This window comes from Haliaeetus albicilla, chromosome 6 (genome assembly GCF_947461875.1).
Source record: "Haliaeetus albicilla chromosome 6, bHalAlb1.1, whole genome shotgun sequence".
Lineage (NCBI taxonomy): Eukaryota > Metazoa > Chordata > Aves > Accipitriformes > Accipitridae > Haliaeetus > Haliaeetus albicilla.
This window is the reverse complement of record NC_091488.1, coordinates 37,338,839-37,365,240: the sequence shown is the minus strand read 5'-3', so window position 1 is coordinate 37,365,240 and position 26,402 is coordinate 37,338,839. Positions and strand designations below refer to the sequence as shown.

General features: G+C 38.5%; 1 protein-coding gene across 1 annotated transcript in view; it reads right to left on the bottom strand.

The window, feature by feature from the left end:
* CBLB (Cbl proto-oncogene B) overlaps positions 1-26,402 on the bottom strand; it is a 133,580-nt gene that overhangs the window by 67,026 nt on the left and 40,152 nt on the right.

Sequence of the window (26,402 nt, the reverse complement as noted above, 5' to 3'; positions counted from 1 at the left end):
GTGCAAGTTTGAACAGAGCTCTCCCTTGCCTGGTACACCACGTACCTGTCTACGTTAGCAACGTACTGCACCGCAGGGGTTCTTTTCAGGTACAAATGTATGTAGTGGGCTCGTTGGATTTGTGAAGCTTGAGCCCTGTAGTGAACTAAGGGATGAAGTCATGTACAGGTGCCATCTGGGGCACTTCCTCACCCAGAGGGGAGTCTGCACACACACGTCCATGCACAGGCATTGCCTGTTAAGTACAGCTGCACAGTACGTGACCAGAACCAACAGCAAATGCACAGTATAGACATGCATCCAAATGGCTGTACCAAAATCACAAAGCCTGTTCCTTCCCTCTTTGAACAGCACCAGTCACTAAGTGCATCAATACACAAGCTGGTTAAAAAAAAAAAAATCAGAATTATTTTTTGTTTGTATTTGTATAAATAAGAAAAAATGTTTTAATATCAAACTAAGATACCTTCTTTTTATCTGACTGCAAAGCTGAAACTTGAAACCAACTAGAACCTTATCGGTGCCTGCACATACATCACAGCATGTATGTGCAGCAGAAAATGACAAATCCTTGATCATTTATATATACGGTAGCCTTGTTTCCTTCTTAATTTTGATTCTTGCTGTACCAGATGATTATCTCAAGTCCTTCTTTGGTATCAAATCATCATAATAAAACATGCCTTAACTTTTCACTTACATATCTTTTCTTTGGAACTATAAAGCACATATTGTACCATTTTTGCTTAGATATGCTCATGTGATACCAGACTGCAGTAACTTATTGAGACAGAGTTACACAAAGCACAATGGTTTCAGACATGGTTTTCAAGAATTATAGAAGGTGCAAAGATGATGCCATCAGGGTCGGCCAGTGATCTCCCTACCCATGCATTTTACCCTTCTGACAATGTCTGTCCATTTTAGCACGTGTACTTTTGCTGTCTTGTGGAGGGCTTTCCCAGGGCATCTCAAGAAGCACATATTCCACTTTATCCACTTGGCAGTCTGTGTGGCTCCATTTTCTAAGTTAGGATGACTCCTTTTTCTGCCTCATATAGAGACAGAGCAGTGTCAAAAATTTTCCATCTTATTTTCCACTCACAAGTGTAAGACAAGGTATTCAAGTCCTATTCATTTGGAAAACAACAACTAAAACCATCAGCTTCATCACTTTGGTGTATAATCCTAATGGAGGACAAAGAACTGGTCAATCTGAGCCACCTATTTTAGGTCTCATTCCTACCACAAGACTGTAAAGAAACTAATCTTTAGCAACTCAGTCTGCACCTCTGACCATAACACAGGCTTTTCTTCTCCTGGTCACAGTGAAGACTGTTGTAATGGCAGAGCAACAATTGTACTGGCAGTCTGGTAGCACAGAAGAGGTGAGCAGATACATGGTCTGGAGAGACCCTTTGACTTACTAGATTCTAGCAGGGGAGAGGTAACTTACAGGATCATATTGGAGTTACACCTCAAAAAAATGCTATCCAAATTATAGAGAAACAATGGTTTTAATGCCTCAGCAGCCAGCCTTCGGGGTTTAAAATTATAATATACTTTCACTGGCAACCTGGAGCAGGTTAGAGGTGGGATTTCTTTCCTCAGCTATATTATGCCTGGTACAGAGCACAAACATCTCCTTTATTTCTGTAGAGAGAATAGGTTTCACGCTGATGAGAAAAACCTTACCTTTCAGAAATCAAAATCAAACAACACTGCCTCTTTATACCAAACTGAACTGAGATGACCATTCTCCACAGTATAATAGCTACTGTGGTAAGATTTAAGGATATTTTAACACTAAATGATGCTATATCAAATGAATTTTATGTAATGCATAGTGTACGTCTCTTCCATATTATTTGCAACATACTCAAGACCTATTGATGTTTTTCCTATGATGCATGCTTAGCTTTTGATAACTTTCTTTTGCCATCTCAAACTGATGCCATACAGTTCAAAACCCTTGTAGAATTTGATATCTGAAGCACCAGTTTTTCAGTCATACTCTATTGTTGCCAGACATGCTTGTACATGACCTACTGAAGAACAAACAAGGTTTCAACCAACCCCAGAACACTTAGGATATAAAAAATTAAAGATTGCATTTTCATTTAGCATACACTTGTAAAGGTCTACTGAACGAGTAAACATCTTTTGTTAATCAGAAGACAGACGCATTTTCTTGATTTCAAAATTAATGTGTCTTTTATATATACATATATCTCATCAGCAAGTTTTCTAAAATACAGACAGTAAAGCCTGAAAACAAGAACTGTGAGTTTGTTCACTTTTCAGTGAATGACTATATTCTGAATCAATTTTCTCTTCAACTCCAGGGAGGGGGGTCAGGCTAGAGAATACTGCAAAGATTTTATAACTGAAGGACTTTTCAAATACCCAGTCATATGTGATTTGAAAACGGGGCTCAATAATGGAAACATTACAACATCCCAGCCATAATCAGAGCAGTGGCAGACAGTAGTAGAAGGTCTGAAGCAGACCTACCTTCCTGGATCTATTAAACAGGAAAATGAAGCATGACCAGCATGCAATAACATAGATAAGTTTTGGCTGTGTCAGCTTTTAATCACTGTATGAAAGCTAATTTTACTTTTTGGAAAGCAATATGGTCTAGCAAACAGAACTAGATAGGGAATTAGGCAGTATCACTTCCTTTCTGCCACTGGCCTGACTGATGAGGTGGGAGGAACACCTGTGTCCCGCATTTACTGCCTGCATACACGGATGAACAGAATAAAATACTCGGAGCGCTCCAAACTTGGAGAGCTCCAAACAAATATGCTTGGCAGAATCAGCATATACAAAAATAAACAAAGCAAAGCATACATCTGTGCCCTGATCCTCCATAATTAGTGGATTTCACAGATGATAACAAAGACAAAGTCATTTTAGCGGTACGTACTTAGAGCTCATGCAACGACTTGTAAATACACAAACCTGCTTAGATACTGTATATGTATATCACTTCTACTTTCATGCTTGTATATTACTATCTCCCATGAAAAACAATTTTTATTTTACAACTATACATATTTCTAGAAAAAGAACATAGTGTAGAAAAGAAGTCAGACTGTATATTTTTGCAGTTATGTCATTCCAAAAATTAGGTTACTGCTGGGTTTCCTTCTTCTTTGCATCTAGTAAGTGTTTAATCTTTCTGCATCCATATAGATACACTTTGTTAAACAACAACCTGCTGTAATAAACAATACATCAACTTTCCAAGCTCATAATATATAACTCAATCCCCTGGCACAGAAAAACAGTCTTTAGAGCTAGAATAAAATCTGTTTGGGAGCCAAGAATGTTTTCCAGATAGCTCCGACACAAGAGTATACCAGACTATTACTAATTAACAGATAATTCCTCTATAATTCTTAGACTAATTGTACGAAGAGAGCTGTTAGCTGGAAAAGCTGCAAATCATAACTGCTTATGAACAAAGATAAAACAAAGTTGGAAACGTCTTCATAAGGTGAATTGTTTAACTTTTAAAAATCCACCTCCCCAACTATTAAAGCTTCAAAATCCAAAGCATATGTACAGAGCTCATTTCACATAATTAATTATATTCAAAACAGATTTCTGATCCATATGCTAGAGTTGCAGTAAAACACAGGGATCCTACAAAATACATGTTACTAATTCGAAGGGACAGAATAGAGTCCTGTGATTCAGGTACAAAAGAGGGAAGCAGAGACCCATGTTCAAGCTCTTCCACTTTGCTCTCCCAGAGTTCAGTATTTATGTTTTGTGCTCCAGGCTCCTGTTCTGTGAAAAAAGCACTTTCCAAGTTATTTCCCATTTGTATTTTGCCACCATGAGGAAAATCATAGCTGCCCATAAAGGCCCTGGACAGATTATACTTCTATCATTAACTACTGACAAGTGACACAGACAGAAATGCACTAATTTCAGGATAAGTCACAAAAAAAACGTATTTCTGAGGACCTCCAGAAGGCACAGGAACATGACTAAAAATTATATATGCTGCTAGCAGTTCACTCTTGAAAATCTGACTCATTTATCCCCCTTCCTCTTCTAGAACTTCCCCTTTCACAGACAGTAAACATAGGAAGAAAAAAAACAAAACAAACAACCCCCCCCAAAAAACCCAAACCCAAAGTGCTGCTGTTTTAGAAAACTACAGGTGCAGAATACAGTCAGTCTTAACAATGGAGCTCTCCTTAACACTTCAGAGGAAGTAAAGGAAACCAAAGGTTCCTGTCAACATGCCTGCAGAGAAAAAAACAGTCTACCATCATATTCAGCAATCAGCTCAACTCTGGATCTGTGCAATAATTATTTTAAAAAGCTATATAAGGGCTGGGTATTGTTCAGGGACCAAAGTATATGGGCCTATTCTTGGGATGAAATACTCCTGGGACTAAGAATAAGCATGAGCTCTATTTCCTACTTGTGCCACTGACTCATGGAAGGAACATGGACAAGTAACTTAATTTTGCTGTGCTTTAGTATTCCTCATCTGTAAACCCAGAAAAGAAAAAAAAAAAAAAGACTGCCTTAAACATGGCGAGGTTCTGCCAATAATTAAATTCATCATATACTAAACATGAAAAACAAGTATAAAATTGTAAGAAACTACCTGGAGGCAATTACTACTTTTCCTTGAATCCTGGAGGAGTTAAGCTTATCATGAGTAGGAAAGCAGTACCCTTCCTTGAACATCTCTCCATCAGCCTGTTTCTGACAGATACAGGAGTATTGTGCAAATCTATTGCAGCTGCGCTATTCACGATGGATATCAAAAGGAAAAAATGGCAGACTTTGGATAAGATTTGGGCAAGGACGTTTGGGAAAACAAAGAAAAGTTGATCACAATATCATCTTGAACTTGCCTCCATCTCTTTCTTTGCTTAAAAATCATTTTACATTGATAGACCAACTTCCACCAGCAGTCTGGTTCCTTTAGTTCTTGTATTTTAAAAACCAAAAGAGTATCAAAATGGAAGAATGCAATGCTTGAAGAATTCCAAATTTCATTCCATCTTTCAAAACTGCTCATCAGCTGTTGTTGCTTCTATACTAAGTATTTGCTGCCTCATTTATGCAAAAATAAAGAATGAATATAATATACAATAGCTTAGTAAAGAATACAGAATATAAATACAAAGGAAGGAAGATTGCCAAGGTTTCTCCAAATCTAAGACTCTCTACAAACTGATGAGTCTGTCTACTCACTACTCTCTCTGATCTTTCATTTATGAACTGGCATCCCACTGCACCTATCAACATCTCTTAAGCAGAATTCTATCCAAGGATTACATTTGGTTTTTTGCTAAACAAACACTCCATACAGCAGAAATCGTGAATAGCTCTTGCCAGCTGGGATTAACAGCACACATTTTGAAAATTTCACTACTTCCAGTTCTGTCCAAAGAACAGTTATCCAGCACAGATCAATGTCTCAAGGTACTCTTAAAGTGATTTAATGTCTTTTCTCACTAGTACTTGGGTATACAAGGTAACAAATATATCAATGAAATGAAAACACAAAGAGCATTAGAAGGAATTAGAGTAACAAAGGAAATACAGTCTGCATAAAGCAGAATGCAAGTTATCAAAAATGAAAGAAGGTATGTTGACAAGCTAAAGATCTAATAATTTTCCCCATAAATAGTTATTATCTCTATTTACTTATGCAAAAGGACAGAGGTAACAAAAAAAACAACCTCTAGAGAATGCTACTCATGGAAAGAAATTTGAATAAAATTGATCTAAGTATTTACAAGTATAAATAGTTTGTAAAGGATAGTCAATCCTATGACATTTTAAGTAGCAACATAAACTAAGAGCTACGGATTTATTGATTTTAATTGAGCTACTATATTATCCTTATAAAATACATGATTTAACATAATCTAATATGTAGAGATTAAAAAAAATAGAGCTGGACACTGGTTTGTTTAGTTTTATTTGCTACGTTTTAACAGTCAGTTGCTTTTGCACTATGGTTCCACTCATCAGTATCAACATGTTATTTAGCACTGCTCTGCTTCCTCCATCCTCCTCCCATAGGTGTCTTTGTCTACCAAGATCCAATGTTATTAACTGAATACTGACTTAAGTGTAAAGCCAAATATCTGCACCTATAAATGAAACAGAAATCCCCAGGAACAAGGGTAAATCCTGGTTTTGAAAAGTTGAATTAAGTCACTGAATACATAAATATGTAAAACTTTTTAAAAAACATGAGTGAATTAATACAAAACAAGGAAGAAGCAATTAGCATTAGCATGCTTTCACCATCTTCCAAAGTTGCCTTCAAGTGGAAGTAATATTCAAAAGAACACTTGGCCAAAATAAGCAGTCTGTTAAAGGCAGAGGTGTGGTTGGTGTAATTTTTTAGTACCTGATTAGGACAGTAAACACCTTGAATTTCATTGCAAAGTGAGGTCACTTCTATAATTCATACTATCTGTGTATTAGAAGTAAAACTGATAGCATCAACAGGTGTTAACGTTTCCCCATGTAATCATCACCCTCATAATTCTTGTGAGGATTACTTGGTTTGGAGATAATCCATGCCATGGATAAAGCACATCCGTGGCAGGCCAAGTAAAGCTGCATGCAGAAAGGGACACTTCTGTATGTGGAGCAACTCGAGTAACTCTGGAAGGGATACAAGGCTGAGTTTGGCACAATTCCTGCCACAGCCAACGGCAGCAGCCCAAAAGCCAAGGATGGCACAAGGAGGTGCAGATGCGACCAAATGCTTTATCTGCTTGACAGCAATCTAGAGTGAGCAAAGGAAAGTGGTTTAGTTCTGTGCTGTGCTTCATCTAGTTTGGTGTCATGCAGCACCAGGAAACTCAGTGGTTCTGAGGTGCTAATACCAACAAAGCACATGTGCCATATAGCACCCTGAGTAAATCTCTTAGTATCCAGGTGTGCCTGTTATCTGAGCAGCAAACAATTGATTACGCTTGTTTTTTAGGTTGCGGTGTGCTACTGGATTTTTTTCAGAGAAATAGTGCAGAACACGTACTGCAGGCTTGTTCTTTTGGAATTTTCTACTCAGACTCTATTACCTCACCTTAAAACATGCTGTTATTATGTTTTCCAAGTGAAATAAATTAAAAAGAGGCTCCATAGAAATGAGCGTTCTCAGGGATAGGCAATATAAAGTACTTAATTTTAAAATCAAAACCTACCGAATTCTGCAACAGTGTAGTTTCTTGTGTAGACTGATCTTTCTGACTGTTAAACAGTTAAACTAAAATTTTTCAAGCTCAGTGCTCTCGTCACACTCCATGACTGTGGAAAAAAATCTGCAACACAATCTAGCCATTTCTGAAAGCAGGACTGGCAATACTTTTTGCTGACATTAAGAAGTTTTGGTAAACTAAAATACATATATGTCTTTTTCATATATATCGTTCTCAAGTGCCTAAATCCAATTTTGATATTTAACAGGAAATGGTCTTTGGATCACATGTGCCTCCCAGTACTCTTGTGAAAATTTAAACAAATTTGGCCAAATGATGAAACTGAGGGAAATCTTATCCAAGAGAACCCAAAACGAAATTCAAACTTCTCAGCTCCTATGGTTGACTAAACTACATATGAAACAGTTGCAGACGACAACCCAGCCTGAGCTAACTTGCAGCTGTGGGACACAACTCTAGTTCTTTAGTGAGCTTTCAACACCAAGGAGGATAAGATAAGAAAATTCTCCTCCATTTCTCTCAGTGAAGCCCACAACAAACTCAGAAAGGAAGACAAGCTGTTTGATTCAAGGGCAAAGAAGACAGAAGTTAGAGAAGGGAGACGGAAGGAAATAGATGGCAACATCGAACTCAGTGAAACTTGAATTTAGAGGTATAATAATGCAGAGCAGCATAGGAAAGCCCATGAGAAAATGCCAGCACTTTCAGAGAAGAATTTGAACAGCATGAAAAAAATAAACTCTAAGGAGATGCATTAAACATCAGGAACAAACGTATATATTTTATGGTTGCTTGCTAAATGAACAGCTACTCTGTGCATTCAGGCCTACCCAGGCAACAGTTCCATGGAATATTTGATACTGCATTTAGAGACTATCACAATGTACAAATACAAAGGAGACCAACCATGGCCACACATGTAATCTTATTTCTGGAAATTCTTTTGAGATCTTACATTTTCAATTGTAAAGTATTATAACTTTTTTTTTTTGTGAGTTGTAAGAAGTGTAATAGTATTTTTACCAGTCAGATCTTCTGATACAGATAAGGGATCTGAACAGAAGTTTTAAAATAACTTAGCATTCACTTTCATGCATGAGGAGTATATAGAAGTATCAAAACTGCTGTATTTTTTTAGATTATTTTAAAATGTGCCATAACCTGCAGAGGTGCTTATTACCTGCTGTGTCACACATGATTTCCACTGAGTGCAAGTCAACAAGATTCCAAGTCAACAAGCTGTTCCAACATTCCTAAGAGACTGGCCAAAAGGGAATTTTCCTGGCTGAGCTGCTTCTGAGACTTGATCAAGAGACAATACTCAGCTGCACATTTTGCCCTAGAACTCAACCTTTTTTAAAGTCCTTGGATTTTACTTTTTGAGCCTCTTGTACATCATTATGTCCATATATTTGTTCTGTGGCAGTGGTAGGAGCCTCTCATCAAAAGCAGAGTTCATTGTTTTACAAAGACTAATCCTCTTCAACCCACATATCTCCTGTTAAAAGTATCATCCCTAAATGAGTAGAGGAACTCTCCAACTCTACATCTTCACAAATATATTTTTTCACAGACCTTCAAACACATTAAAATAAGAATTTTTACCCAAAGCCCTGAAATAAGATTCCATGCAGGCAGCCACTCTTGTTAAAGCATTCTAAGAATTGTCATTAAAGCATTCTAAGGGTTGTTTTTCACATGGTCTAAAATACATGGTATTTACCAAAATGAATGTCCAAGTGAGAGCTAAATAACGCCACCGAAATACAATAATCAGCCTTGAAACCACATCTCAAGTAATTCCTACAGCTAAAGTTATTGAATTCCTATCAAACATATAATAAAAATTCCCATTTCCTCAGATGCACTTTAATCAAATCCACCTGAAATCATTCGCTGAAAAGGATTTAACATTACTTAGTGCTGAGATACAGCTTGTTTGCAACATTCAGTTAACAAAAATCTGTGTCGCATAGCTAAGCAGTGTCACACAAATCTATATGGCACAGAAATATACAAAATAAGATATATGTAGTACTGAAACTGTACGTGGGTCTTAGACTAATCGCTGTGTTTTATTTACTGAGAGAATGTGAAGTGACTTTGATTCAAAGAAGAAAGTTACCATCTCCGGCCAAAATCAGTAAACAATACAAATCTACCCTATCGCTTTCATATATACCCTGAATCAATGAGCCTCCTGTCCTCTCACATATCAGGAGTACCTCTAAACCATTTAAAACGAGATACATTGCTGCAAGGTCGTGTTAGAAACTTTATCTGTACAGAATAGCAAGGAAAGAAAAATCAAATACTTGGTTCCAAATTGTTACTTGAAATAGTTTCATGACGCTATACCTACTTACAGGCCATGAGGATCAGGTCAGTAGGTATCTATCAGGACAATTAGGAACAATCTGGCACCAGTTGGGAATACAGCACAGACCTTAGGAAAAGTCTAATACATTGCCTCTTTATAACAAGGTGTATGATTTCATACTAAATAGAACCGGCTGAAATAGTTTCATCAGTAATTTGGATTGACTAAAGGCAGGCGCTAAAAAATGCAGGGACAGACATCTGTATTTTTCATGAGAACTGAGGCAGAATCTTTACCTTCAGGAAGTACCGATGTCAAATTTCAGAACAGAAGCTGTCTGTACAAATCAAAATAAAGCGTTTTGCTTCTTCACTCCTCATCTCCCATAAAAAGCAAAGGAATAAACCAAAATGAACAAGATTTAAAAGTTCTTTGTGAAAAAGTATTTTTCATCTTTGGTCTAAAGTACAGTAGCCAATGAAAAAATTTATACCCTGACCTGCTTACTAGATTTTTTTTTTTCCCTTTTCAACATTAATAAGCTTATCGTATTTTAATTACTACATTTATGAACATGGGTCATCCCCCGCTGCTTTCAACCAGTGGTGGTATTTTCATATGTGGACACCTCAGTATGGGAGGCAATCAAACGTTTTAAAGGCTACATAGCTATAGCCTAAGATGGGTGGTCTGGCATGAATAAATAATTACGCTAAAAAAACTGGAAGCAGAGCATAAGCATTAAGGGTTTGTGCTCAAAATGGGGGGAAGTACCAGCTGAGTTATGCAGTGATCTGCTCTGTTCAGCACATTCAGAGGAAAGCAGCAAGTTGACAAAGTTTGCTGATTACATAAAGCTATTCAAAGGCTGTAAGGCTGACATAACTGCAAATAGCTGCAGAGTGACTGAACAACAAAAACAGCAGATGAAGTTCAATATACGTGAAGGCAAAATGATGTATCCAAAAAAATAATCTTGACCTGATGTACAAAAGGGCAGTCTCTGAGCTGATCACTGCCACTCAGATGCAAGACTTTGGATTATGATAGGTAATTCCATGACAGTATCGGCTCAGTGCTCATTAGCAATAAAAACACAAATCAAATATTATGAATTACTAGCAAAGGAACAGAGAACAAAACAGAAAACATAATTATGCCACCATATAGAATCACAGTCACCTCTTATCAAACCAGATCTATAAGAACAGATACATATGAACCAGATACATAAGAGAGACATCAAAAGACAACAAGGACTATCAAAGGTAAGAAATGGCTTCAAACTGAGGAGGAACTGAGTCTGCTGGGACTCTTCACCTTGGATGAGTAACCACAGAGGAAATCTGACAGGGGTGTACAAATTGTGAGTGGCATAAGGAAGATGGATGGGGACTGACACTAACTAGAACATCAAATGACGCTGACGGGAAGCAAGCTCAAAAAAATCCCTGATCCACAGTAGTTGTTGCCTAAGGATACTGTGGAGGCTTGAGGGGAGACTGGAAAAACACCAGGAAGAGCAGCTTCACTGAAGCTTACTAGAGTAACAAAGCACAACAGGCTCAGGAAACCACTGAGCTAAAAATGGACAAAGGCTGGGAGAGTACTAGGTGAATGTACTATATTATGCATGTTTGCCCCATTCATTCTTCCTTAGATATCTGCTTACGCTCACCATGGAAAACAAGAATGACCATACTTGGTCAGATTAGGGCCTGTCTTAAGACATGGTCCTTAAAAACATGGTACCTGTGGTCTTAAGTTCACTTACCTCACTCCTCATACAATTTGATTGCACAAAACTTTTAATACCTTTTAACTTATAAATTAATTTTGGATGCCTTGGCAAATGGAAGCATCCTACAACTTGACAATCATTCTTTTTCACCCCCATAACTGGGATTGAAAAGTTGAAGTTGCCCAAAACGCAGACTGTACCACAAGCATGTCTGTGTGTTCCACCAAGAGGGTGGCCTGGCAAAGTCTTGACAGTAAGAAAGGGCAGGCAATGCTGCAACACTGCATTAGCCAAAGATCCAGAGAAGTACCAGGGTCATTCAGGAGCAGAGCGCTATGCTGTGCTTTAAAATGATAGATGCAACAAGAACCCAGAAGGGTACTTGCCAACATCAGAGAAGTGAGCAGTGTTAAGAGAGCTGATGGCGAACTCGTGTCACAGATGTCCTCCAAGATAATCAACTTTAATAGTAAGAGCCAAGTAAGATAGTGTTCCTAAAATTAGATCAAGAGGCTTATAGAGAGCAAGAGTCCAAAGAGGAGGAGAAAAGGTTACTTATACCACAGCTGGAGTGGAAACATCAAAATTCTGAGCTGCAACATGAAAATCTGTACGTTTTACTCGCTGCTAAATCTTATCACATGCATGCTATTAAAACAATACATATGAATACAATCACAACTGCAAATAAAATAGACTAAAATTCCTCCCAGTGAAAATTTTTTTTAAGGCATGAAGGTTCTAAGAGTCACACCCAATTTTTATTCCCCCAAGACTAAACACTTCTGCAGTTTTGCCTAGCAATGCAATTTACTTTGCTACTTGCAAAAGTAAACACTTTCTGTGATTGTGGATTCCTGGAACAATCAACCAGTATCTGAAAACAAATTGCTTTGAAACAGGAACGTAAAACTAAAACCAATAGTATTCTTCTGCCAAACACCAAAGCATTGCAGCTCTTGCTACCAAATCTAGCAAGAACAGAGAAAACAGTGGACACAGAATTCACATCTTAAGTCAAAAGAAACAAACAAACAAAAATCTCTGGATACTAAAAAATCCAGCTGTAAATTTCTAACAACTCTTTTTTCATGAATCATCTTACAATCACTGCACTACATACTCCGGCAAATTCTCGCCACCTGAAAATACTTATATTAAGATTATGTGAAATTGTATATACTATCTCTGGTTTAATTTGTGGACCCAACATTTCAATTTCTCTAATTACTTGAATGCTGTAGCTGAATTTAAAAAAGCATGTATTTTATAAAGAACCAGCAGGCTAAAATATTCAGTCAAAAACATATTCCCACTTCTAGTTTTCAGATAGTCATCTTGGGATAGGAAAGGAGCATTAATTCCCAAAGTGTACCATGCATTTAATTGCCCTTTTATACTATGAATAATAGGAAGACTGTTTAGATCTGAAGTGAAGGGAAACAGAATTAAAAAAAATGAAAGTGCATTCCTTCCATCTCTGGGAAGCTCAGAGCACCAGCTACCATGGCAGATGGCCTGCTGAGGTTTGGCACAGTTCAAAATACCCATGACAAAGAGCTCCACTCGGTGTGGCATATTTGGTGTTGGAAACCACTTTCACTCATACTAGCAGTTTTCATCCTACATAAGTGGTATCTGACATGAACTGGCTGACAGAAATACTTCTGCTGTCCTAAGTCATATCTGAGTTACTATAACAAATACTTGTGACCAATAGCTATCGTTTGATCTTATAGTCAAACAAATTGAAGCCTCTATCTGCTAAAGAGACTGAAAAAAACCCATTACCAAAATAAGAACTAATTACAGCTGTCTACAACAGTTAAAAACTAAAGAAGCTTGTGCAGCCAACTTTAACAACATCTCCATCTGTATCAGCAAAAAGACAGCGTTCTAGAGAGTTTTTGTGCCCCAAGTCCCTGCACAGCCTGCCCTGTCCCTGGCCAGCTTCCCAGAAAAAAACAAGGCCCTGTAACCAGTTTCCACCCAAAGTCCCACAGTACTTCTTCACTCCTCCTATTCCCTAACGGCTGAAAGTAAATTTTTCATCTGGCTCCCAGAGAAGAGAGGAAAGAAGGTGACAGACAGACAGGAAAGGGGGAACAGAGGAGGCAAAGGCCAAATAGTTTTCCAGGGGCTTCTTGCTTCCCACCCACCAAGCCACATTCCACAGCTCCACAGGGGAGAGCCCCCTCTTTAGCACGGAAGATAAAATAGCATCTGACATAGAGCGTTCTCTTACAAAACATTCATCCACGGAAAAGACTGAAACAAAACATGAAACATCCAGTGTGCTGCACTCACACGCTCTCGTATCAGTCTAAATCCCACCAGATCACAGTAAACATTTGGGAAGAGAAAGAACCATACTTCATGCTAATGCCCTGAACATATAAAATTCCCAAATACTTCTCCAAAGAGCCTGAGGATTAAAAGGCCTGGCTGGTACGTCATAGTGACTCATTACTTAAGTCCAGAATATTAGAAGATTAGCCAGCCAAAAGAAACTTTTCTTTTGCCAGGAGTGATGTTAGCTAAAAGGTAAAGAGATCTGGAGAAGGTGCTGTGAGAAAAATGACAGAAGAAGAAATTGAGAAGGACATTAAAGATTCTTTTAAAAAAACATGGGGAGTAAAGAAGGATACCATAAAACCCTCTGAAAGCTGAAAAATGAAAGAAGGATAAAAAGGTAGAAATGAAAAGTGGAAAATATACTTTTCTAATTCTTCCTTCAGAACTTTATAGTTCACATTTTCCTCCAAGTTCAGTCACCTTAATTGCACATATGATTCACAACAGGCTCACTTGCTAGTAACAGAAGATACATGACTAACAAGGCAGAATAAGTTTTGATTTCAATAGCTAAGTAAGACCTCAGTATATCTGAAAAATTTATTTCAGTCAAAATGTACAAAAGTATGTGAGGAATAACTCTAAATTTGATTTTTCCATTTCTCAGTCTTTCTACAGTTTGGCTGCAAGGAGGCTAGTAATAACAGCAACAATGCACTAACACCAAGCAATCCATCAACATCTCACACTAGCTGTACATAACTGTCTTGGAGGATATGAAAGCTATTTACTTCCAAAAGCAAGCCCTTAGTATATGTTAGGAACAATGTAAATAATTTTAAATTGAGACTGTGCTAAGCTGCAATTTCAATTTGCAATATTTACTCAAAGAATCACAACTGTGGAAATAAGGAAGTGTTTTCAAAGTATTTAGTTCTGAACAGTCTACTCTGGCATCATGTAAATGTTTTTAATAGCACATTTAAGCAAAATGCCACCGGGAGAACATAGCTCCTTTTGGAAGAAAGAGCAATGCTAAATAAATCATAGCTAATCTAAACTCTCAGTTCACTTGATGGTAATTTTGAACGGAGATGAAGCGATAGGAATGTGTTCAAGACAGAGATCACTCTTCCTGCAGAAGAAAATTGAGTCCCCAACTACAAAGTTTAATCAGTCAAAACAGAGAACATTAACTTTGCAGAGGCTCTCTCTGAAACAGGTATGACCCTCTGAGCAGGTGCTGGGAGGTCACAGACATCTTGCTGCAGGCTGGGGACTTAAGTATGTCATGTGAGGTTCTAGCTTTCCACACTTGCACCTGTGCAAATTAAGCACCAACAAGTGTAAAACATCACCAGTTCCAACTTTGTACAGCTGCAAGTGCACAGGTGCAGCTTCCCTGTGACTCAGGGCCAACATGTTTAATGCCATGACCGCATACCACCATTTCTTCCTCATACAGCCCACAGCCAACCCTCTACAATGGGTATTTAAATACTTACAATGGTTATTTTTATCATCAAGGCTGGGGGGGGACGAGCTGGAGGGAGAGATCCTGGAAGCATTCAATAAAAACATCCATCCCATTCGTACACGGGAAACTTAAGCCCGCTTTCAAGCTGTACTGAAGTAATTTCACAGTCGATTCATAGAGCTCAGTGGATTCTGCTGTAAACAAGTCTTGGCTGAAAACAAAGTTCATCCTACTGTAAATCTGGTGCTATATTCAGATGGCCTAAATTCCACCTAGCTCGTTATGTGCTTATTTTTGAAAATTCATGAAGCAAGGCCCATTGAGAACCTGCAACTAAAAAAACAACAACAACAAAAAGCAGCACATAATCCCTCCTAAATTCCTTTGATCTAAAATTATGGTTCTCCCTAGGTATTAGAGGTGTCACTGAAATAGACTTCTCTTGATTTAAAAAATTAAGAAAAACACAGACACTTATGCTTTGTTTCAAGAATTATAATCAGAGCGCATTATTTTATAACAGTCTTGTTAGACACTGTACTTCTGATGAATACTGTCCCACGAACCTACAGAACTGCAAATATTTCCACTTAGAATAAAAAAGAAATTTTCCTCTGCTTCCTCACCAACTCTCTTTGTTATAACAAAACCAACTTAATGACTTTTGCTCAAAAATTGAAGATTTGCAAAAATTTCAGGTAAAATATTTGTAAGGAAATCACTGAAAAGGGACCTTTATAAAAATTTATGGAACATGACTTATATAGTTGACGCCATATACTCCATCTCTCTCCACATTAACCAAAAAGACCCTTTCAACCTACAAATTCAGGAAAATCCTGAAATAATGGAAAGGCACAGAAGATAAACCACTGTACGACTTGCTGTAATAACAGCTTACAAACATCAATATATGTCATTGAAGCATTAGTCAAAATGCAATCAGTCAACATTTATTAGACTGCAAGGAATTATTCCCAGATGCAGAAATCAAAGGGACACTTACTATTTTAACGGGAGCCACAAGAGCTGTGAGTCTGACAGGTTAAGCGTTAGGGACAAAGACTTAATCTTCAATGCTAAAAGAGCGTGCCTTGCATCTGTGAGTTAATTTGCATTAGTTATTCTATTACAAATTCCTAATCCAAACAGAGATCTCCAATCTTACAGAGATGAATTATGAGTCAACCTCAGGCAAGGGTTATAATGCTCATTTTGTCTGACATAGAACTTCTTTGCAGGTACCCTGCCTCTACCAGAGCTTTATGTGAAGCAACTATCTCACATCATCTTTCCATCTGTTTCGTTAGCACCCCCACCATCTTTCTCAACATCAAAGCCATATATGTAGATTAAAACAAAAACCAGAAACCCCCTTTTCATGAATGGCTACAGTCTGCAGCACCCAGTACTATCTACTGAAATCCTGCCCCAGTGTCTCTCTTACACAGCAGGGATTAAAAATAAAGAGTTCACAAGTATCACTCCACAGTTTACTATCTGTCTTCTGACAGCAAGTAATAAATCCTTATCCTAATTACTAATCCTTAACTACTGACTTTTATAATTATTAGCTTCCATTATAATCAACTGAAAGAGTAACAAGGTCCCTCTAAAGATAGTAACAGGAAAGCCAAAAACACGTAAGCTTTTGATTCTAGGTGGATGTCTCTGTACAGATGGCTTGCTCAGGTGTAATACTGCTGAACAGACAACAAAAGTCAACGGCAGAGATGCAGCGGATTATTGCAAGGTCCTCCAGAAAGGGCAGCTAGAGAACAGTCTAGGGATTTCATCAGTCTCTGTGCTAGCCCTTCTGACCACAAAGTATTTCATTTCCTCAATTTAAGAATTTCTCATCCAATCCTCCACTGTTCATACAAGTTTCCTGGGATTAGTTCTCTCCATGTCTGAAAAAGTTTCAGCTCATGGTGATGGAAGGGATATGGCTTCCTGAAACTCCATCAGAACCAGTGTGTTTGTTCTAGGATACCCTTGGGGGCACTTACTGACCCTTCCGCACCATCTTTTGCCCTCTGGAGACTGTGCAGCTTGGCAAAAAATCTCTTCAACAGAGAACAAAAGACTCTGATGTTAGTTATCCTTCATTACGTAGGAGGAGGTGATCTTTTTATTACCAAATTCATGCAAATTATAATACCAAGAATATATGCAATATATGGTGGGATTTACCCACAACCCATGTCATAAACCAGCATGCTGTTTCTGTGTGGTAAATGTCACATTAGCACATTATATAAAAAATAACATTTTCTTCTAACTTTTTGTGATCTTCTTAGCCTACCACATTCACCTTTGCCCTTCAGTATTTTCTTTAGATTACTTGCATTCATTTTAACATTTATTCAGTTGACTGGAAACATATTTTTCAGCTACGAGTAGGAGGTAAGTATCAACTACCTATATAACCAATAAACTAGTTCTTTCCTGCATGCCTTTTGGTATCAGAGAGTATTGAGGGGCTGTTTGTGTGTGTGTGTATATACTGTCTGCATATGTGTGTGTGTATATATATATGTAATTGAGAGTTAGCTGAAGAGGCTCTAGATGACAACAGTAGGCCACTTCCTCTCCAACACTGTTAAAAAAAAACCAACTGAACTGGGCATGTGTTTGTTCAGACTCTAGGGCCCAAACATTTTCTTTGAGTGTTGTCCCCAGCTCCATGTTTCCCTTTCATGTGCTCAGTTGCAATTAAGACTTCTTAGGTGCACGACGTGTTACAATCAGACACCAGTAATACATTTACATACCTAGCATCAGACTACACATTTTAGCCCCTCAGGAATGAAATGACTTACAGTGCAAGGGAAGGCTTTCTTGCGCTCTGTGCTACCAAAGCACCTCAAAGAAAAAGCAGGATCAGGGAGCCGTTCCACCACGGCCATCACCTACAAGGAGTGATCCACACATGTGGAGAACACCCCCCCCCCAACTCCTGAAGTCAGCACAAACAGCCTTGGCTCCTTCCTTCACAGAAGACTACTAGTATGTCAGTAACTTAACCAAGGGGTTAACGAGCCTCTGCGCTGCAATACATCACAACAGGGTGACTGAATTTGTTTTAAACGGGGTGCTAAAATGAACCATTTGAACAGGCTTTGCCATGTCCTATAGCGGATACACGGCTAGCGTTTGCTTCCTCGATTTTTAGGAAGGAGTAAAGAAGGCAAAGATACATTTTTAACAAGCGCTCAGCAGCCCCGACCACACTGGCTATAGGTATTAGGAAACAAAACGGGCCCAGGGCAGGAGCGCTCCTACCTGCAGGCCCAACCACTTCCCCGCTCGCAGGTGCCCCGGCCTGGGCCCGGCCTGGCCCGGGCACGTTCTGCCACCCCACACCCAGGTACCAGCCCCACTGGTGGGCCATACGGATCGGGCCTCCCGGCCTTGAGAGAAAGGCACGTTCTTCCAGACATGCTGGCCATACCACACCATCACCCCCGAGGATCACACGGGGAGCGTCAGCCCATTTTATCCACCAGCACAAAAATGGCCATCAGCTGTAGAATGGAAATGATGTCTAAGGAGAACTGGTAGCCAGGGATCTAACTCAGGAACATACTCGCAGACAACAGTGAACCTCAGCAAATGCCCAAGCACCTGATCAGTTAAAGAGGAAACCTAAAGATATCTGAGCTAACCCATAAAAAAAGTTAGTGGTGATTCAACCCAAACTTCTGTAATGATCGTTTCTGTTGAAGAAAATATTTCACTTGTGAATGCCAGCAACAGAAAGCAAGAAAAAAGAGTAAGGGAAGAACTGCTTCTGTTTTTAAACAGAGGGCAAGAAACAATTTGGCATGCGCTTTTTTCTAATAAAAACGTACCAGAAATTTTACAGCGTAAAAACCCGAATATTCACTCTCAAAAGCACAAAGCCATTTCAGCAGCTGTTGAAAACACTGCATTATCTCAGAATGTAACTATGACACAAATATACAGAACTATAAATACAATTACATCTGTAGTTTTTATCTAAAGTAATCAGATGTTATGCATGAGAATATCAAAACCAGAAGGAAAACATCAGGTTTTGATAAAGGTTGAGATATTCTAGGATTTATATGGAATTAAATTTTGCTCTAAATCGAGACAGACCAGCTCCTAGCCTAAAAAGGGAGAAATGTCAAACTTCATGAAGTCCACTTGAATTTCCAGCACTCCCATTGTTTTTACAGGGAAGGTGGTAATATGTAGTCAAATAAAAAACCATGAGAGTTTGCAGGAAAGAATTTCTCCTTTGCCTATACTTACAGAGTTGTATATTTTGTTTACAGTTGAACCTAGTATTAAAAAAAAAAACCATAACCCAAATATTAAGGAACAATACTATATACTCTAAGATTACCTGCAGGATGAAAGCAACCTTGTGAAGAATTGTTAGTTGTTTATTCTTCTGCTATCCAGCATTTGTTGAGACGGCTTAGTATAAAAAAACTGAGCAGAACCTATTTTAAATTGTGGAACTTTTTTATCTAATTTAACTCTCTCATATCACTAACATCAGACTTTTGCTCAAATGAAACTACTAGAGAAAATGCGTCCACTGAAAGTGACAAAACCAAACAGCTTCCCAAAAGCACGAGTTGTATTGAATTTCCTTACTTGTGAACATCCTGTTCCAAATCTTCGTATTTTAACATCAACAGCAGTTTCCATACAGAAAATTAGTCACCCCAGTGAACGCGTAGGAATTTCTATCCAGTTCAATAGGGTTAGAATTTGAGCTGGTAGGAAACAACACACCCTTCATGAAAAGTAAGCATACAATTGCTAGACAAGTTTTCTGCACGGAGAAACTTCACAAACCCATCAGAAAAATGCATCAAAACTCTATATAATGATTCTACCAGGCATGACTTATCAGGTGGTATTATTACAGTTTCAAAACAGAACGTTAAAATCTACCTGTAGCTTTCTTTTTGCATACGCCATACTGGAAATCATTTAACGTAATTATCCTTCGAGGTGCAGTTTCATAATTCAGCTACTCTGACATCTGAGCTGATGCTAAACGGGTCGCTTCCCAGTGTTCCCCCTCACATGCACCACGCTCTATCTACCCTCGCATGTGCCGAGTCCCCTTCACCAGTTCTGTCCCTCCCATCAGCCATGCTGTCACACAGCTCAACCAGGCGATTCAGCAAAGGGGGGTGGGAGGCAGGCAGAGGAAAGATTGATTTCTCTAGCCAAATCATTACTTTCCTTCTCCTCCTGGCCTAAACTTCCAACAGAAGAATTTCAGCAGAGGTTAGGGAGTGAGGCAAATAGCCCAACCACATGTCTTACCAGGAATAAAGGTCGGAGGTTTGGGGTGGTTGGTTTGGTTTTGGTTTTTGTTTTGGGTTTGTTTTTTTTTTTTTTTTTTGGGGGGGGGGGGGTTGGCTTTTTGGTGTTGGGGTTTGGTTTTTTCCAATATAAGAATCAGAACACCAAATTAAGTTTTCCTTTTTCCCTTTTACACTTTTTTTCAGCTAAAATATGAGCAAATTGTTTTCCCCTGCAATTTTACTACCAAGTTGCAAAACTTCTCAAAACAGAGGTATCTAATGGAAATTCTGATACATGCTTAGAGCCACTCTAGTCAGTGCTGGTTTGTGCAAGTTCTTTCCATTTAAAGGCCTTTGGCTTTTTCATACATGAGAGATTTTCCTGTAAAATTCTATATTTAGGATGGCTTTTTCTTCTCTATTTAAAACCATTGATGTGCTCTTGACTTACAGAGGTTGTTGAAATGCAGACAGTTGTGTTTTTTTCTTTTTTGGGGAAAAAATTGAATGCATTTTCTTACAGCCAAGAAAAGTCAGATGTCTAGTACTTAATTGCTTTGCATCCAGTGCCTGTGAAACACTGCCAAGTCAAAGTGGCAAGTGAAAATAGCAAGCAGAAACCGCTTTGGATGTATGTAAATAGCTACTTGAACTAATGCAGAAAAAAGGCTTGCAAGGGCTAATTGGCTAGTCTGAAGCCTTACAATGTATAGATACTTCTTAGGTGCCAAAAGCAGTATTGCGCTTTAAATGTTTCTGGAGAATTAGCAAGTCACAGAAAGCAAGTCTCTTTCTGCCTATATTCTGCCGAAAAAAGATCTTGGTTATCTTCCTGTCTTCCCACTGACTTTTGCACTAACACTGTAATATTTGCCTATAATTCGCTTTTGTAACAATCAAGTATAGTGGAAAACCATCACTTCCCCCCCCCCCCCCCCCCCAGATCATTAGAATTGAAGCAAAGAATACCTAGCATTCTTTCAAATTTTCATAAATCAAGACTGGAGTTCCTCTAACACTATATACATATTCTTGTGCATCTTAAGGTGGGTCATTTATACTCCGAGTAAGGAAGGTGTTAGCGTTTGTCTCACATAAATGATTAAGTAGCTATGCAGCAAACAGGGAAGTTCCAGCGTTCACCTTCGCTAAGCAGTTGTGCTGGTTTTGGCTGGGATAGAGTTAATTTTCTTCATAGTAGCTAGTATGGGGCTACGTTTTGGATTTGTGCTGAAAACAGTGTTGATAACACAGGGATGTTATTGCCAAGCAGTGCTTACACAGAGCCAAGGCCTTTTCTGCTTCTCACCCGACCCCACCAGCGAGCAGGCTGGGGGGACACAAGAGGTTGGGAGGGGACACAGCTGGGACAGCTGACCCCAACTGACCAAAGGGATATTCCAGACCATAGGATGTCATGCTCAGCTTATAAAGCTGGGGGAAGGAGAAGGAAGCAGGGGACAACATTCGGAGTGATGGCGTTTGTCTTTCCAAGTCACCATTAGGTGTGATGAAGCCCTGCTTTCCTGGAGATGGCTGAACACCCACCTGCCGATGGGAAGTGGTGAATGAATTCTTTGGTTTGCTTTGCTTGTGTGTACGGCTTTTGCTTTACCTATTAAACTGTCTTTATCTCAGCCCATGAGTTTTCTCACTTTTACCCTTCCGAGTCTCTCCCCCATCCCACTGAGGAGGCGAGTGAGCGAGCAGCCATGTGGTGCTCAGTTGCCAGCTGGGGTTAAACCATGACAGCAGTGAATATGTTGAGAATGTTGGGGCTTTTAATTATTGTTTTTACTTTTCATGAAGAGCAGAGTGGACACAAAGTGACTAAGAGCACTTACCAAACTGAAAATCTGATAGTTACAGAATTTTGGATGGGATAAACTTTATACCCAGCTGAAGAAATGTAACAATTAAAAAAAACCCCACACATAACAAATGGAAAACTGCTGGGAAGCTTTATCTCATCACTGAAATGGGTACTGAAAATACATAGTCCCCACCCAAATATATTTCCCACTGTCTTCCCTTCCTGTCTGGAAACAAAACCAGCAAAACCAAAATGTTCAACACTCCATCTCACCCCACTCCCTTCGCTTACCATGAGCAAAAGTTTACAAGTCTCTTTCTGATTTGTTCATCCCTGAACAGGAACAAAATCATCATCAACAGGAGCAGAATCATTTTGCCAAAGTGGTACAAGGTTATCCTACACCACATGATACAGAAGACAGTTTTACTCAGGTTTAATTTAATAAGTAGACATTTCACCTCCAGAGCTGATAAACAATTCCCAATGCATTTTCAGTTTGCAATAGGAGATGGAATACTTACAGAAATATATATTTTGTAGGTCCTCATTCCTATAATAAAAACAAAGTAGCAAAGCACTACTCTATGTGACCTGTACAAGCAAGCCCATGAAGGCCTTTTAAGTTCCATCCAACCCTAAAAAGATGCATCTCATTTAGCTGCTTTAAAAAAGCAGCATATCAGTATTTGTAAATTACATACTGCAAATGAAGGAAATGGAAATCACATTCTCTAACTAAAAATCAATTAGCACGATGAATGCTATGTTCCATGGTTATCTATACCATATTCATACCAAAAAAAAGAAAAAAAAGAAAAGTCATACTATGAAGAGCTAGTTCTTTCTGTCAGCGTCCTCTGTAGAATTCACAACTGTGGCCCTGCCAGGATCCTTATTTTATAAACAGGAAACTGAGCAACAGGAAGTCAGAGCGAGTTTACCCAAAGTGGTCAAAGAAGCTGATATGAAACTAGATGGAGGCTGAAAACCTGGGTTCCAGGCCCTTTCTCTACCCATTAGAAAGCTTCAGCTAGGAAAGAAAAAGACATCTGCCCTGCTGTTTGAGCCAGACCACACCACTGGTATTTGTGCAGCAACTTAAGAAAAGGTGAAGTTCTGATGCTTTTTGTACAAGCTTTTCCCTCATGTCCCAATTCTTAACTCCATGTAAACTATTTTTGCTGTGGCAGAAACAAATGCCCACGTATGTGCCAAAGATCCTTCAGTAAATTAAATAACTACTCTTGGTCTGACACCAACACAGCATATCGCTCACGTATCTTCGAACCTTCCCCACCTATTTGCTTAAACAGCTTCAAGTTCCTTAATAACAGCCAAGCCTGTTCTTGACAGCTTTACCTGTCATTTTAGATAAAATTTTAACTTCTGATTTCATGTATTTAAAACATGTTTCATGTATTTTCATTTTCCCATTCTACTTACAAAGCGCAATCTGTTTGGCATCTACAAAATTTTCTTTAAATTTAACATTATTAAGGTAAAGCCTGCAATGGGCAGAGAGCCCAAGCATGGGTTTGTGGCTTGGCTTGACTTCAAACAGAAAGTAGTAATGAAATCTGAAGGCAAGGAAACCCACCTATCCAAGTCAGGAGGACCATTATCAAAATGGCTCTGAAGCTCTTCTGCTCTACGTACTCACTTTCTCTATAGATACTGCAAAAATAAGGCCCAGACCCCATTCTGTCCTCCCCAACACGTACCTCCATGAAATTGAATGATAGGGATGACAGACCACAAGATACCCAAGCTGCTCTTCGCTGTCTTCTACAGTGCTGTTATTCTACAGTTCCGTTAGTGAAAAATAACCACTAAAGCAGGTCTACTCTATGAGTGCACAGACTCTCCTGAGCAAGGGAGGTACTGACTACATTTGCAAATGCACTGCCACATTATTTCTCATTCAATGATAGTGACCACAGACCTTCTGAAAAACAAAAGTTCAATCAAAACACCATAGAGCTCCCCTTCAAAGGGATAATTATCCTTCCACTTTGCTGAAGTGCAAACTAGCAGAATCAGAGCCAGTTAATTAAAAAGCCAGGTAAATTACATGGGGGTTTTTTTGCTGCCCTGCTGTGCAGCTTGACAGTCACCAAGAAAGGGGGAAGAGGAAAAACAGGGGAAGTATTTATAAGTGAGAAATTAAGGACTGTATTTTGCAACCAAGAAGCAGTTAATGATGGAAATAGTTTACAGACCCCCGGGGAATGAAGGCTGGCTCACCAGCAGGAGGAAGGATTACACAATCTGACAGAATGGGCTGGGCAAACAGATGAGGAGATAATACATACCAGGAAAGGCACTGAGAAAAATTACACACACAAGATAAAACAGTTCATCAGTTTAATTAAATCCTTTTTGTTCAAATACTTTTGTAAGGAGACATTCTCTATCTCTGTGGCAATATTTTGAATTTTCTTTTTCAATAACATTTTCAATTATTTTATTATTATTTATTACTTTCCAGACTCCATACTGTCTGGAGAGTAGAATTTCCCTGTATCTTTTCTTTCTCTGTGTGCCTCTGTTGTGTTAACTGGTTATTCTTTTCTAGCAGCTCAAATTGTTGCCCTAAATTTATTTCTTCATTCCAGCGCAATGACCAAGAAGTCAGACTACACTGTCAGAAATGTCCACAACTTCAATCACACAATAGCAAAACCTCTCAACACATGAATGAACACCACTTAGTTTTGCTCTCAAAATACTGATTAATTAGCTATATTGTGAAACAGTAGACAGCACATAATCAGAAACAGTGCACTATACATTCTGTAACCAAATACTATCATGTACAAAGCACACAACAATTTTTAAAAACAGCCCTTCAGAGTCCTGAGGATGATAGTTCACTTGAAAAAACAATGGGAACATGTAGCCATATCCCAAGTTTAAGAGTGCCTGTGGAAAGTTTTATAGCAATGAACTACCACGAAAGTTGCACTACATTAGATATGATTAAAACTTTAAATTAATATGCAATATTGCCTTTGTGTTGCTTAAATATTATAGTAAACATAGTATCAAGTGACCTTCCGAATTAGACCACAGCTGCTTCACACGCAGAGCTCACAGTTCTCGCCCAGAACATCTGAGCTTTAGTGATTTGCGCCTAAACAATTTACAAACACATTTTTCTTTGTTTACTACTCATCAAGTACAAATCTGTATTTACAAACACTGATATTATTTGTCCTAATGAATGTTAAGTAATGTGAAGTATTAAGACCTTAAGAAATCCTAGCAACGTACTGTCTCTACAAATACAGTTGTTCTTCCAAGGAAAGATTAAATGGTTAAAACTACTTCAAAATTTCTACATAATTTTTTTCCTATGCAAAATACTTCAAGTTGAAGATCTTTGCTCCCATTTTAGCCACATTAAGATGAGAAATTAAACATGAGAGACTGTATAGAGTATATAATTCCATAGTCTACTCATCTCATTAAATCTGCGAAATAATTAATCCAAGTTAGGTTAATTAACTCACTTTTGTGACTCAAGTAAAGCTACCAAAGGACTATTGCTACTGCTTAAGCACAGATTAAAGCTGCTGTAGCAATACCCTGCCAAACAGTATCAAACACGGGAACTTTACTCTTTTACTGAGATGTCACATACCATCAGCTCATGGTTCACGTACATTCATGACTACAGTAGGAGGATGGAGTGGGGAGGAGAGGAGAGGCAGAAAACTGCAAGAAGTCAACACAGTCACAGCTGGTTTATACTCACTATTGAAAATGCTTCATTTATTTCTAATATCGCTACTTTACAGCAATGATATCTTGACACGGCTGAACTTGCTCCTTGTCTGCATCTGTTTTGGTGTATTTTGGTTTTTTGCAAATAAACTGTTTCATAAACCAACCACACCCCAAACATTTTAAAATCATACCATAAGCAGAGAATTAATTTTTACCTAGAGCACTAAACTTTTTATCAGATTTAGAAAACTTACTATATATGCAAGTGCTTATTTTGAGACTTCTCTAACTATTTAGCCAAAATTTGACTGAGAAAATGAATGACTTCTTACTTCAGTTAAAAAGGAAGCTTTTCAGGACAAGGGGACTCCTAAGAATACTTTGTAAAGTTTGCGCTTGAAATAATCAGGTTTTTTCCTTCCAAATGAAAAATACAGGCATGAGACTGAAGGAAGACAGGTTGAATACAAAATTGGGTTTTCAACTGTACAACTACATACATGGCTT